Genomic DNA, 15,798 nt, shown 5'->3' with positions numbered 1-15,798 from the left:
ACTAGTTGGGTTATTTGTTTATTTATTGTTTTTAAATAGATACATAATTTCTTTTTACTAAAATGTTTCTTTATTACATTGTAAATACATTAAGTTTATTTTAAAATACATTGAAAAAAATTAATGTTTATTCTATTATGAGCTGGAATCACAGAACCAAGGAGACTAGAAATGTGTATGCTAAACGTGTGTTCCCAAAAACCACAGAAAACAAATATATTGAGAAGTGGTGATTGTATGCAAACTGATCGAAATTCTCCTGACAAATCTACTAGCGCCCCCTCGCTTGGCAACGGAAACTATTGTACCTAACTTGACAGTTGACGCAACTAATTGGACCAATCAAAATGGTAGAAAGGCGTGGTCAAATTAGGGCGGGAAATTGCAAAATTCATTTATTACGAAATCTCATGTTATTATTTAATCGCAATATCCATAACAACTTTTTGATTAGGTGTTAGCATCAGATAGTGATCAGGATAAAATATAATTCTTTAGCTTTATTTCACATATATATCTAAATGAGTTATTGTACTCCAATAATCAGTTAACAATAATGTACAACATATCACCAATTTCAAAATGGAAATTAAACAATGTTTTTCTTTAATACATTTATTATTGAATTTTCCTGAAAAATAATTACTTAAAAATGTATAATATAACACAAAATAAAATTAAAATTATATATTATTATATATTATACAATAATTAATTATAACAGATAATATATAAATTAGAATTAATCTAAAAATGTTTAAAGTATTTTGTTAGCGCTGAACTATGCCAACCCAAACAGATTAGAAAATTTATATGAAGATTTCTGTGTTATTCTCTTATCATACGTGTAAAGACATTACCATTAGGTTAATAATATCCCTATTTTACTAAAACAAACAGATTCTGTAAAGGATAATAATATATAAATAATAAATGTTTTTTATTTGCAAAAATACAATACACAAAATATTTATAATATATATCTGCAAAACCAAATAAACTCTTTGAAAATGAACACAACTTATAGTATGGCATTTATCACTTACATAGTATATATTTGTTGGTCTCCGATAATACTAACAACATAATTTGGAACTATAATATTGAAAAAAAACTTAATTCAAAGACAAATGCCTACAGAAAATAAAAAAAAAACAGGTTATAACAAAAATATTCACTCTGATCCATTCTATGTGCTCAGGCTCAGCTCTGTTAGTCTCTATACCTATATGAAACCAATCGAATTTGATTTTATTACAGACTAAAAATTGACGATACAAAAAAATAAGGGTAATAAATAAAATCACATTTTGTTACCGGACACCTGGAATTACTGCAAATCAATTAAAATATTAATTGATAATTTTTAGGGAAAAAAGTTATTGATTTAAAATATCATAAAGCATTCTTAAAACAATCCCAACCCACGCTTCTAGCATACATTGAAATCAAAAACAAACTCAAATATTATGACACATGATAATCTATCAGTCAATGTCAACGGCATTTCAGTCAGCTCCTGTCAATTTTGCCAAGCAAGATGGCCGACTTACGATTCCGATTTTCACCATACAAGCTTCATACATGAGCCAAAGAAACATAGTGATGTAGCGGGTTGGGAAGGGCTTGAAGACTTTTTTCCACAAGTGAAAATGCCAATCTTTTGTCAAGAATAAAATTATGCATTTCCCCTGGGTTAATATTTTGTGTTTACTAATCCCGTCCTCGTGCCGGCCGGGGCGGTGCTCTGTCGCAGGCACTCGTACACGCGCGACTTTGAAAAATTTCGCTTAAATTGCTTTTTGTTTTTAAATAGCAATTTAAATTTAATTTAAAATCAAGGTAAAAAAAATACTTTGTATAACAATAAATGAACGCCATCTCATGCTTTTTTTTTAAATCTCATGCTTTTACGAAATATTTCTCAGTAAACATTTTTCGTCACCTGGCATCACTGGGCCCCGCCACATTCAACCTTCATACCGGTGGTGTTGTTGTTACACGCTGCCCACCTCACATGGACCAATATGGCGGATGAGAAAACATAGGATGTCCAAATTTGGACACTTTTGCAGGTTATCTCGGTTGCTATAAAAGGTAGTCATGCGGTTTTCCCATTACTGTGTTACTTTTTTATGAAACGAAATATGACATTCTCAAAATTTGACAGCTGTCATAGTTTATAATCTACAGAGTGATTTTGAAAATTTTGGATTTTGGGATCCCCCTTTTATCTTCGTTATTATTTCACATATTAAAAAAGTAAAAAATGTTTTTTATAGAGGGTTTTCTGTACAACACGATTATGTTATCTATTTCACTCTGTATATTTAAAAAAAAATCCGCTTTATTTTTTTTCCTTTTCAAATATATATTATACTTTTTTATTACACCTTGTACCTTGAAAACTGTGCATTTCCGGCCCCATGTTTATAGAAACTTTTTCTAATTTTTTTACAAGGAATCACCCATTGAAATATCTCCGTATATCTTTCAAACACCCTGTATACTGTATAGACTTTGTTACATAAGTTGATACCAATGTCTGAACTTTCTGGTTTAAGTTAAGTGATCTCGGAAAGCTCCCAGCGAGGCCCTGTGGCGCAACGGATAACGCGTCTGACTACGGATCAGAAGATTCCAGGTTCGAATCCTGGCAGGGTCGCAACCTTTTTATGTTCTTTTAGAGGGAATTCAAGACTTTTTTTTATTTAGGTATTTTTTTAAGTGCTATGACATTTCGATATTTATTTTTGGTATATATTTTTTACAGCAATTAAAGAAAATTTCTTATACAATTTTTTAATTAAGGAAACTGATGGTATTTGCAAGGCTGTAGGGTAGCATTTTGAGTGCCGTTGATCATCCTTACCACTTGGTTTTCATGGTAAGCATCTATAACGTTTATACAGAGTGGTCTAGACCTTTGGCCGAGAGCGTTTTGGACACTGTGCACCCTAAGATATTAAGCTTTAGAAGAACTTATATGAAAAATATGTGCTTAATTAATATTAGCACCAACACGTGTATGAGATGTGGTTCATTGTAGGAAATTTATACTCGTATCATATCCAACAGGTACAAAGATTACAAGAGGAAGACCAAATATATAGACTTGCTGTTTCTGATGAGGCCCAATTTACGCGAGATGGTATGTTCAATACACGAATTCCCTGAAAAGTCTGGGCCATCCAAAATCAACATTCTATTACAGAAGGTCATTCCCAACAAAAATTTGCATTCAAGGTTCTATTTTTCCTTATCTTTATCCTTATTAATTAATGCTTCCTTAATGGGTACCTATTCATTCAGCACCAAGTAAATTTACCAGAAATGCACTTCTAGCATGATTTTGGTATCGATGTGAGGAAATATCTAGACAATAAATATTCAAATCGCTGGATCAGGCGACGTGCGCCGGTCCCCTGGTCGCCAAGATCTTCTGAGTTTAACCTAGTAGACAATTTTTTGTAGAGGATTATTCTTCCAATAAAATAAAAAAGGCAGCAATTAATTAATCGCGTTAATATCTATATTGCACTGTATAAACGTGCTAAAAGTGTATATATTCTGGTGGAATACATTTTGATAATTTACTATATAAAATTTTTGATTTTTATGTTGAGTCGGTATTATTTATTTTACTTGTCTTTAATAATATTTATTTGTTTGGATTTACTAAGTAGTTAAGTCTTTGCGTTTTAGAAATTTGTTAAAAAAATAAATAATAAACTTAGAACATTGAAAGGCTAGAATTAGTAAACAACAACTTTGTTTCAGTTCAACATGTGCACAGGGGCAAGGGGAGTGTTTTGTTTACAAACATATTCATCGATGCAAGTTTACACGCAATTTAAAAAAGGGAAATTTTCAGCTATATATCAACACATATTTAAATTCAAATTCAAATTCAAAAGACTTTTATTACCACTTAAACATTGTACGTAGAAAATTACATTTTTTTATTACAAGAATTTACACAATGCTAAGAGTAATGCGGACTGAACTGCGATTATAAAAACAACCGATAACACATACACGAGCTAGCGCGCATGTGCTGCTCAGACCGTTAAAACATACTAACCTAATTACAACTAAAAGAAGAATAAAGACTTTCCCAATTATAATTATTAAGAAAATAAGTCATTAAACCCTAAAAACATATAAAAGATAAAAACAAAAAAAAAAAATATAGTGTAATAATTTACTATATCAATTACATTAATATAGGTACCATCTGTGCAATAGACAGAGAGGAGGAAGGGCGGCAAAAAACACAAGCCGAGGCTGGAAAACCAGGGCAACACGACGCAAAAATGAATAGATATTCCAAAATGAACCATTTAAAATTTTATTTTTATGCCTGCAAGATCAACAAGACCAGTGTTGATTTAAAAAGTAAGAATTCAAAAATAATATGGTTGCAATTAAATAAAAATAATTAAATTATATTTTTAATAAAAATTTGATGGCGTGAATTTGTTAAAATGCCTATGTTAGTTGAGAATCAAGAAGAATTTCTTTAACATATGCAATAAATTTCTTTGGTGAACTATTTTTAATGTAATCCGGTAACCTGTTCCACATATGAATGCCTACATACTGGAAGGTTTTTTTAAAACCTGATGTTCGATGAAATGGAATTCTAATTAAGTTTGGATTTCTTACATTGTGTATATAATCATGGTGAAAAAATAAGTCTCTTAAATATGGCGGCTGACCTGATTTAATTATTTTGTAAATTAAATTATACATATGACACTTCCTTCTATTTCTCATATTTAATATAAAATGTGAATTTAGATAGGGAGTAATGTGGTCTCTATACGATATATTAAAGGAAAAACGCATACAACTATTTTGCAGTTTTTGCACCGTCCTTGACAGAGATACGGTTAGTGAGTCGCCATACACAATGTCCGCATAATCCACCAAAGACAGTACAAGCGAATTGCAAAGCAAATATTTGGTGTTTGATGGTTACTGATTTTTGTATTGATATAAGTTTTTTAAACGACCGTAAGCAATTTTAATTTTGTTCTTAATGTGGGAGGCAAAGCTGAGATTTGAATCGAATATAACCCCTAGATTACGTTTTTCCGCAACGGTTGGTATAGCTGTTCCATTAATATTAATTTTAAAATTTTCCATGCAATCTAGAAGATGACTTTTATTTTGTGAAAAAAACATTGCACATGACTTTGAAGCATTTAATTTGAGGTTATGGTTTTCAGCAAACAAAGCAATCTGATTTAAGTCGGCGTTAATTTTATTCTGTGCCACCTGAGCGTCTGATATTTTAAAAGAATTATAAATTTGGGAGTCGTCAGCAAATTGGTGCAGCTTAGAATTTTCGATGCACTGATTCATATCAGCAACATATAAAGAGAAAAGTAAGGGGCCTAATATGGAACCCTGAGGCACCCCTTTTTTAAATGACAAAAACCTTGAAAATTTAAATTCACCATCATTCACCGTTCGGACACAATGTAACCGATCTTTAAGATAAGAGCTAAAAAAATTTATGGCATTTGCCGAAAAACCATAATAGTGCAGTTTTGCCAAAAGCATTTGGTGATCTATGGTATCGAATGCTTTACTTAGATCTAAAAGAGTTAGGCAAGTTATTTCCTTTGAATCCTCTTTAAACCTGATATCATTAACAATACTGATAAGACTTGTTATAGTACTATAAGATTTACGAAATCCTGACTGGCAATCAGGAATAATTTTTAAATTATAAACATAGTCAGCTATTTCGTTATATACGTGACGTTCTAAGATTTTTGAAATGACAGGCAGAATACTTATGGGCCTAATGTCTTTATAATCTGTTGGACAAGGTATTTTTGGTAAGGGAATGAGTATCGCTTTTTTCCAATCATCGGGGAATTGGTTTTCTAAGATGCAGGAATTTAAAATATTGACTAATGGCTTAAGACAAAAAGTAAGACATAGTTTAAGATCTCTAATGGAAATTCCATCACCATCTATTGCATTTGACCCTATTTTATTTATAATATCGACAGTTTTATTTTCAGTTATAAGACTTATATTAAATTCCGTCTCAAAAGTGACTAAATGTATTTGAATTATAAAAGTTAAGTTTTTTTAATGATGTTGAATTAGTAGGGCCCACGGTGTTCGAAAAAAAATTATTTAAGTCCTTGGGTAAATTGAGATTTTCAGGAATAGGGTCAATCTTTTTTTTAGTAAAATTAAGTTTTTTTGCTTTGTTCCAAAATTCTTTACCCTTTTCTGTAGACATTTGCTTGAAAAAAGTAATTTTTTCGCGATTAATTGCGTGTTTAGTATAATTCTTTAATTGCCTGTAATATGACAAATTCACGAGAGTTTTTTGTCGAGTATATTTTTTCCGAGCTTTGTCTCTTAATTTAATTAGATGTTTAATATTACTCGTTATCCACGGCGTAAATGGTCTATCCTTATATAGTCTTGTTTTAAACAAGACTATATATAATAATGTTAATTATTTAACTTATTGTTGTTAGATTTTTGATTCAAAATAAAAAGTAGAAATAGATATTTGTTATTCTAAGCTCAAAAATAACATCTTCAAAGTAAAAAAAGATTAACATTCTTATTCCTACAACCGCTTCTAAAAAAATTGAAGTGGCAACACCGCAGGAAAATTCTGATGTCATCTTGCAAAATGTCATCTTCACAAACGGCTTTGTATTTACATTTGGCATTTGTGAAGTTTTGTGTTTTTTCTTTCGTTTGGTTAAAAAAAGGAAAAAGATTTAGTCATTTCAGTGTTTTTGTGAACAATAGTAAAAACTTGTGCCGTTTGTGCCGCACATGAAAAAAATGCGGTTTAAGCCAATCTTTTCACAAGTAAATACCGATATTGGTAGTTATCAAGGGACAACCGTCCTTATCAACGTCGTAAAATAATAAAAACCTATTAATAAATCTATAATAATTATCAAATATTGAATTTACACAAAAATGAATTTTTTATTAGATAAAGTACTTTTCAAATGAGGTACGTTAAAAAACGCATCAAGAGTTCTAATGCATATAGCCACGATACCCAAAAATGACCACCACAGAACACAAATATATATATAGGACCACTGCCTGGTGGCCACTGGCCGCCATTTTTATAGTGGTTGTGTCCTTTTGATGTTGGTCACTCTGAAAATTTTTAGTGTTGCCAACAAAAAATATATTAAAGCCATATTTAATCCAGTAAGGGCGAAGATAGACACAGCGGTTTTCGCCGAGACAGCGGCCGAGTCGGCGTGCGACTATTCAAAATACATATAGCGGCACTGTATGAACCAGGACGCTGTCCAGTCATAACATGATTCAAATTTACGTGAGTTGTTGATTATTGCAAAATGGAAGAATTTATCATTTTCATCTCATTGTTTTATTTTATCTTGGAAAGAAAGAGAGAAAAAAGGAAAAGAAGGACAATGTGGGTACACCCGATTGTTAGCGAAAGGGAAAGAAAAGGCATTTTTTACAATTTATTTTTCGATATAAGGCAAGATGAAGACAAATTTTTCAATTATGTAAGAATGTCAATGACTTCCTTTGATGAGTTGTTGAATACTATTAAGCCAAATGTAACTAAAACAAACACCCGCATGAGAACCTGTATTCCCGCAGAGGAAAAACTGCTTATTACTCTCAGGTAAGTAATTATTAGATGTAGATGTACTAATAGTAATTTTATTGAGAAACTTTCCTACAAATACTAAATCTTGATTATATTAGAAAACGCTAAACTGGGATTCCTCTTCTGGGCTGAAATTACTGAGGTACGATTGGACAGAGCCAGCTGGAGAAAGAGTTGGTACAGGAACTCTAGATTGTTCTTGGTAGTCAGCTTGGAACTGATTGTTACTGAAAGAGTTTTTTTGAACTGCATATGAATAAGTAGGTTGTTCCTGTGTGTGTTGTGAAGTACGTCTGAGAACAGAGTGTTGTTGAGTTTGTTACGAGAAATAGACTGGTTGTTGTTGCTGTGGTTGCTGCGAAGCGTACGATTCATATTTGCTTATCACTTGCTTGCATAAGCTCTATCCTACACTTTGTATTCAACATCTTTGGCAGAGATGCGAGACTAGGTACCAAAGAAAGCAAAAAGTGGCTGTTATCATCATAATTTTGTGGGGATTCCATTTTGACCCTCTTTTCATAGCTCTCCAATGAACTAAAAATTGTATCTTCAAGGGCGGATTATGAACTTTTTTTACCTACAATCGGTCGTCCTGAAACATATTTTGCAGTTGCTGTGATCCAAGAAGACAATGTCTAACTAGGTCTAGATTCTTCACTTTCTGCATTACTTGCTTGGGTGTTTAGGTCTTCTAATGTATCTGTAGTTTTTCTTGGTGTTAGAGTGTCTTTAAGGAACAATAGTTGTTGTGAATAGACATATGGCGCTTTTTTTCGGGCTTCGTCTCCGGATTTTCCTTTTTGGCTTTGAATTTCTCTTGTAAACCGATCACGTATATTCTTCCATTTTTTATGTAGTGACTCTCCTGCAAATAAAAAAAAACATACTAAAAATATATTTACTACATACACGTCTACTTTTTCCGGTATTTTCAATGAATTCATTCATAATTTTTATTTCAGGTATCTAGCAACTGGATATTCCTTAAAAAAACTACATTATAATTTCCGAGTTGGAAGGTTTACTGCCAGCGCCATTGTCAAAGAGATTTGTGAAGCAATTTGGGCCTGTTTAGTTAAAAAAACCATACCAAAATTATCTACAGAAAAATGGTTGGAGATTTTAAGGGGATTTGAAAAAAATGCGAAATTCTCGAACTGCATCGGTGCCATAGATAGTATAAGGCTAAACCAACCACCAAATAGTGGTTCTATGCACTATAATCACAAAAATTATTTTTCCACTGTTTTGTTTGCAATGTGCGATGCTAATTACTGCTTCACTTACATAGATGTCGAATCGTACGGAAAATCCAGTGATTCAGGAATATTCAAAAATTCCACACTTTTTTATAGATTATGTGAAAACTCTTTGGCAATTCATTCGCCACGGTGTCTTTTAGACTCCAATGAAAAGTTTCCTTCCCTATGTGATAGTGGGCGATGAGGCATTTTCTTTATTGGAAAATTTACTTCGACCTTTTGGAGGAAAGCAACTTACTGATAATAAAAAAGTATTCAATATGAAACTATCCAATATACATTGAGTGTACATTTGGAATATTGGCCAACAAATGGAGAATATTTCACCGGGCTTTAGATGTTGATATTGGCTTAGCCGAAACAATAATTAAGGCTTGTTGTATTTTGCATAACTTTGTAAGAACACGGGATGGGACACGTGACCAGTTTAATGTAGATGAAATCGATATTATACCTGCGGGTAACTTATTGCATTTTGTACAGCCAGATTCAAACCATAGAGGAAACTTTAGAGTAGTATCTTCTAAATTTTGTTGTTATTTTACAGATTGATAGATTACAGAAAATCTTACCAATTTCTGTCTTTTCTTCTACAGTTGCATGTTCACCAGCAAAAATATTTGTAATGTCTTTCCACTTTTCTTTCCGTTTTATTCTATCACTATATTCAGATTTCGTCATGTCCCATAATGCGGGACGCTTCTCAATTTCCGAAATCAATTTGTTCACGTCAAATTTATCCACCTCCAAATTTAAAAAAGCAGCAATTCCAGAAAACAACAGAACGCAAAACAACTGTGTCTGTCTTTTCAGCTTTAAAACAAAGTAATAATAAGCCGACTCTCTAAGCAAACACCGCCTCGGCACAACAATTTAACGAAGCGCCGCGCCGAGTCGACTTCAATTGACGTGCCGACATAAGCCGTTAGTGTGTGCCTTAAAAGTATTAAAAGCATGGATGAATACTGTCTATTCGGCGAACGACTCGGCCGCCGTCTCGGCGAAAACCGCTGTGTCTGTCTACACCCTAAGCGCCTAACTCGGTTGCCTTATGAAATCTTAAGTGCTATATCACATTAGGCAACTTTGGTCGCGCAACTGGTTGTACGACCAGTGAAATTACGTGCACTTATATGGAGCTTGCCACACTCGGTTGCCGATCAGTCGCGCAACTAGTTAAGTCAGCCGACCAGCGAAATCTCATCGTTGTGATCAGTCTGGTCGCGCGTCTGGTTGCGAGTAGTGAAAATTCATGCTTGTATATTGAGCGTTGTCACACTTCGCGATTAGTTGCTTTTCTTTTTGAAGTTTTTCGCTGATCTTTTTTTCTTTTCTGGACTTGTTCATTTCCTGAAGCAATGGCGTTTGATACGGAAAGGTTCATAATTGAAATTTATAATCGGCAGTCAATATGGGACTCATCATCAAGTGATTATTCAAATCGCGACTTAAAAAAGAAGAGTTGGGAGGAAATGATAGATATTTTTGGAGGTGCAGAACTCCATAATATTAGCGAAAAGAAAGACTTGGGTAAGTTTTTATACACATTTTATATTTTATTGAATCATCTTATTTTGCCAAGAAAGTATATTTCTATAACTAAAATAGTCGGCAAACGCATCACGGGTCGCAAGCGCACTTCGCCCTCCTCTGGAAAAGTCCCTTTCCACATTTTCATTATCGAAACCAATTATTTGCAAAGTATCATCAAAAGAATATCCATATCGAGCGCGCACAAAGTTATGCAAGATACATGTTTTAACAATGTTTTTTGCTAAATCTATAGTCACATTTAATGGTCTGTGAAAAATTCTCCACTTATGAGATAAAATGCCAAAGGAATATTCTATATATCGTCGAGTTTTAGATAATCTGTAGTTAAAAAATTTCTTTTTATAACTAAGAGTATTTCCTCCGTATGGACCCATAAGATTGACTTGTAAAGGAAAAGCTTCATCTCCTACAAACACATACGGAAAATGTGTCTGATCATTTTCTGATAAACTTGTGGGTTTAGGAATATTTAACAAGCTGTTATTGAGTTTATAGTAAAGCGAAGTATCTTTCATAATTGCTGAGTCGTGACTCTTGCCAATGGCACCCACATCGACGTAAATAAAGTTATAATTGGCGTCACAAACTGCTAGCAAAACAATAGAAAATTTATGTTTATAGTTGTAGTATAGTGATCCGGAATCGGTCGGCTTAATAAGCCTTATATGCTTTCCGTCTATGGCACCGATGCAATGTGGAAAGTTAGTATGTTTTTCGAAGCCAAGTCCTATTTGTTTCCATTCATCTTCGTTTTTTGGTAGTTCTAAACAGGAGTCTATCGCTCCGGATACAGCCCTAATAATCGAACCTATTTTTGAATGTCCGAGGCGATAGTAGTAATGGATTTCCATGAACGAGCAGCCACTCCCAAGATATCTGTAAATAAAATATATTTTTAGAATATAGTGAACGGCAAAAATATGTGGGTAACAAATTCAATAAAAGGTAAATCAGGGCGTGTTTTTTTGTAGTATTTAATAGAAAGAATTTTAAATATTATCTTTATTAATGTAATTTTTTGAATTTTTTTTAGGTCAATCACTGCAAAAAAGGTTTGAGATCATGCTATATCCGAAAAGTGAGAAGATTAAAACAAAAAAAGTCTGGGTCTGATCTGAATCTGAGCTGATCGAAAAAGCGAGTACTTGTATTTTAGGCAGTTACAGTTTCTACAAAAAGTTACCGCTATTAGAGAAACGCCAGAACAGGAGGTGCAAGTTGATCAGGAGCAGGTTTCTGAAGGTGGGGCAGTGTTAGTTGATCGATCGGCAAAAAGACCAATAAAAATAAAATTAGGCACGTAGCTCGAAAAAGAAAATGACCCGTTAATACTAACACTACAAAAATCCATAGATTCTCTCCAGCGTCAGTAACAAGAAGAATCTGATGAGGATCGCATGTTTCTCTTATCCCTTCTTGGCTCTTTAAAAAGGGTACCTGAGGAGAGGAAAATGGCAACCAAGATCAAAATATGAACAATTTTAAATGAAGCTACAGAGAATAAATGCAGAAATTATAGCTTTCAACACAATAATATTTCGAAGACATATGATTACGGGTACTTAACTCAGTTCAATTGTCAATCAACTAATCAATGGCCAACAACATTACATCAAAGCTATCAAGGACACCAAAGTTTCCAACAGCGCTCGACTACAACCCCAACATTAACGACAGATTCGCCATCAGTCCAACAAATGACAAGTCAAGAAGCCTCACAACCGTTATATCAAAAGCCCTCAATACCGCATGGCTACCAATCAGGTCATCATCGAACTCAGTTTACTCAGCCGCTCTTATCTCCTACCGATTCTATTCACTCTCAATCAGACATATCACAAGCTGGTTCACACTCAAGTTATTCTGAGAGTATGATAGAACTTTTCAATCTTTAGTGTTGCTTCAATCATGTACATTGCCTAATTATTTGATTTTTTACTTAACTAATTTAACCAAACCTTTTGATATTTAGAATTTTTGAATAAGGATGTTACTGTAAAAGCATATTCTTCTAGTTTTTTATTGTATTCGTAGTTAAAGCGTATAGAACTCAGAGAAACATACAATTGATACCTACTTAAATTGTTCGTCCAAGATAAAAATAAATAACATGAGGATGTCATCAAGCGTGGAGATATGAGATTGATGAGTTACATAAAAGTTGTTTATGGCACTGATTATTCAAATACTATCATAAATATTTATAAACTTTTAAAAATTCCAAACAGTTTTGAATTCTAGAGATTCTGTATATTTGTATCTATGTATATACTTACCTTAAAGTTACAAAAAGCTTTTCTTCAGGCCGTATAGATTTTCGCAGTATCGTGTCCTGTTTTGTTAGGTCTTCCTTGCACAAGCTAATAACTCATCAAATGACGATACCGACATTCTAACATAATTAAAGAATTTCGCGGGATACTTTCTTAAGTCATCATATAACGTGTGAAATACTCCGGAAATTAAACGAGATGTAACAAAAGGATGAGTCCAGATTCTTTATTTCTTTTTTTTTAACAGTTTTTCCGTCGCCTCACGTATAATAACACAGCTACCTCTTCAACCTACATCTTGACACTGAAAGTGAAACAACTCTTTCTCTTTAAATCCAAAATCGCTTATTGTTGCCCGACTTGGTTGTCCCAGTAAATAACCCGAGAGACCAGTGTTGAGCAACCGGTTGCGCGACTCAGTTGCCTAGTGTGATATAGCACCAAGCGTTACCATATTTATTACTATATTTGTGTTCTGTGAGCGTTAGTTCATCATATGGTTGCGCTCGAATGACGTCATGTCTAACAGCTGTCAGAGTCTAAATATTAGCTATATCTTTCATCAGTAGACAGTATTGCATTCATTCATCTTGAAGACTGACCTAAACCATGAAAACATCCATTTGTCTAAGTTTTCAAAACGTTTTGAGTCTAAATCCTCTTCGGTAAAACACCCGCTATAAAAGAGATTTGCTTCCAAATGAATGGATAACATTTTATCATCGAAACCCCACCTCTCCATCTCGTTCCAGAGATGATTTATGGAACCTACGATCGGCCGGGGACAAAATACTAACTAATAAATGTTCCCCCCGCAATCAGAGAGCCTAAAATTTGGCCGATTCTATTTCTTATTCATTCCAGGGGTGGCGTGCTGTATCAATACATTATTACGTCATTATGCGACGCGTGTCTCTTGACAGGCATATGTTTCATGCACGATTTCACACAGCAGCCAGCGTGACTGCGAAAGTTCTTTTCTTCGGCCCTCGCAGCTATTTTAACATTTGACGATGTTATGTATTTATGTAGTTATTCCCCATCCCTGTTAATAAAATTTAATGGGGATCGAATGTCAAGGGGTCGAACCTAAGAAATTTTTGACTTTTGCATTTTTTATGCATATTATTTTTTATTTATTTATTTATTTATTTACGGGCATTACCCATTTTTACAGAAATAGCATAATTTACAATAACAATAATTTATAACCTCAAACAATTTATACTTAGTATTATTTTATATAATTATCATTTGATATTCACAACCCATCACTATCACAGTCATAGAATAAAACAGGATTAATAAATAATGGCAACAGGAGAACTTAAAAAATATACAACAAAAGAACACAATAAAATTAATTAAATTCAGTTTTCACTCCCTTGAACCCAATTATCACCTCCAAAATTGGTTTAAACCAGCACACAATAGTATGAAGTATGAATAGTATGTACACACAATTAAACAGAATAGCAAAAACCCCACAACAATATACAAAGTCACACATGAAAATCCTCAACAAACTTAGCAAAGCGCCTTGGACTTATATTGAAATCTATGTTCAGAGATGCACTATTATTTGCAAGCCTGGCTGATCTAGCAATAAAGCTATTGTACTTGATGTTTGTTCTACAGAAAGGTTGGTAGAAAAGGCTGTTTGACCTTGTATTCCTCGTAGGTATTGCTAGACCTATTGAATATAGCAGGTCTGGTGAATCTACAGAAGCAGTCAGAAGGTTATACAAATTTTTTAAATCCCGTTGTTCCCGACGAACAACAAGAGGAGGAAGACAAAACAGCTCATACAGAACCCTGTAATCATAATGGTAGTTGTCAACAGGATCAATTTTGGATTTAAATGCCAGGTATTTCAGCATTCTCCGTTGCACCTGTTCCAACCTGTGAATATAGCAGGCATAATGAGGACTCCAGACTGAGGAGGCATACTCCAACAAAGGTCTGATCAATGTACAGTAGAGCATGCGGATAGCAGGGGTATTTGTAAAATCTCTTGTGCATCTCTTGACAAAACCTATTATTTTAAGGGCTTTTGTTACTATCTCAGATATATGAAAGCTAAATGTAAGAGATGAGTCGAATATGACTCCAAGGTCCCTAATTGTTGTCACATTCGACAAGGGTCTATTGCACAAGGAATATGCGAATGTTGTGGTATTTCTACGCTTGGAGAAGCAAATACTATAGCACTTGGCTGGATTCAAGTCCATGCAGTTCTGAACACACCACTCTTCCAGTCTGGAAAGATCTGACTGTAGATTGACACAGTCATTAAGAGAGGAGATAGCTAGAAAACATTTCAGGTCGTCTGCAAAACATAAGAATCTGGAATATTTAAAACATGAGTGGATGTCGTTCATAAAAACATTAAAAAGAAGCGGCCCCAAATGTGATCCTTGAGGAACACCTGAGGGAACGCTTAGCTCATAGGACATGATGAGCAAAGTCTATAAATACTTAGTACTTAGAGGGTATAAGATGGGCAACGGCATTTGTCAAGTTTATAAACAATTTTCTAACTACGCTTAACTTTATATACCCAATAGCATTAGCTCTTGCAACTTTTTTAATGGTGGTAATTTCTTAATTTTTTTCATACTTACTATAAAAATGATGCATTAAAAAGGAATTACCTTCTGTATTCCAATTTTTTCCTAAATATTCCAGTTTTACTGGAAATAATTATGATAAATAGGAGTATTTATAAAAATATATATGTTCGGAGATTCATTCCAGTAATTGTCCTTTTACAAAAAAAAATAGCGAAACGTAATAAGATTTTCCTCGCTTGTTGCTGTTTATTCGGCCACCCGACGTCTTTATAAAAAAAAGCAATATTAATGTTACAATATTACTTAATACTACATTGCCAAAGAAGTCGAAGATTACCCTAGAGCTACTGTTTAACTCTTAACCATCCTAACAATCACAGTTTAAATAAAGAAAACGAAAAAAGTAACAAGTATAAAGTATATATCTTCTATAAAACTGGACTATACTTTGGATTGACTTAAAAACAAAAGTCTATGATATT

General features: G+C 33.5%; 1 long non-coding RNA gene and 1 other non-coding gene across 2 annotated transcripts; one reads left to right on the top strand and one right to left on the bottom strand.

Annotated features, from left to right (window-relative positions):
• The first annotated feature begins 2,592 nt into the window (after nucleotides 1-2,592).
• On the top strand, nucleotides 2,593-2,665 carry Trnar-acg (transfer RNA arginine (anticodon ACG)). The gene has a single exon. It is a non-coding gene; the product is annotated as a tRNA-Arg (tRNA).
• A 5,024-nt stretch (nucleotides 2,666-7,689) lies between these two features.
• On the bottom strand, nucleotides 7,690-8,684 carry LOC126740272 (uncharacterized). The gene is made up of 2 exons (XR_007661855.1): nucleotides 8,572-8,684; nucleotides 7,690-8,519 (listed from the first exon to the last, which is right to left on the bottom strand). It is a non-coding gene; the product is annotated as an uncharacterized LOC126740272 (long non-coding RNA).
• Nucleotides 8,685-15,798: the final 7,114 nt, after the last annotated feature.

Source organism: Anthonomus grandis, chromosome 1 (genome assembly GCF_022605725.1).
Source record: "Anthonomus grandis grandis chromosome 1, icAntGran1.3, whole genome shotgun sequence".
Classification (NCBI taxonomy): domain Eukaryota; kingdom Metazoa; phylum Arthropoda; class Insecta; order Coleoptera; family Curculionidae; genus Anthonomus; species Anthonomus grandis.
This window is presented reverse-complemented; position numbering and strand designations above follow the sequence as displayed.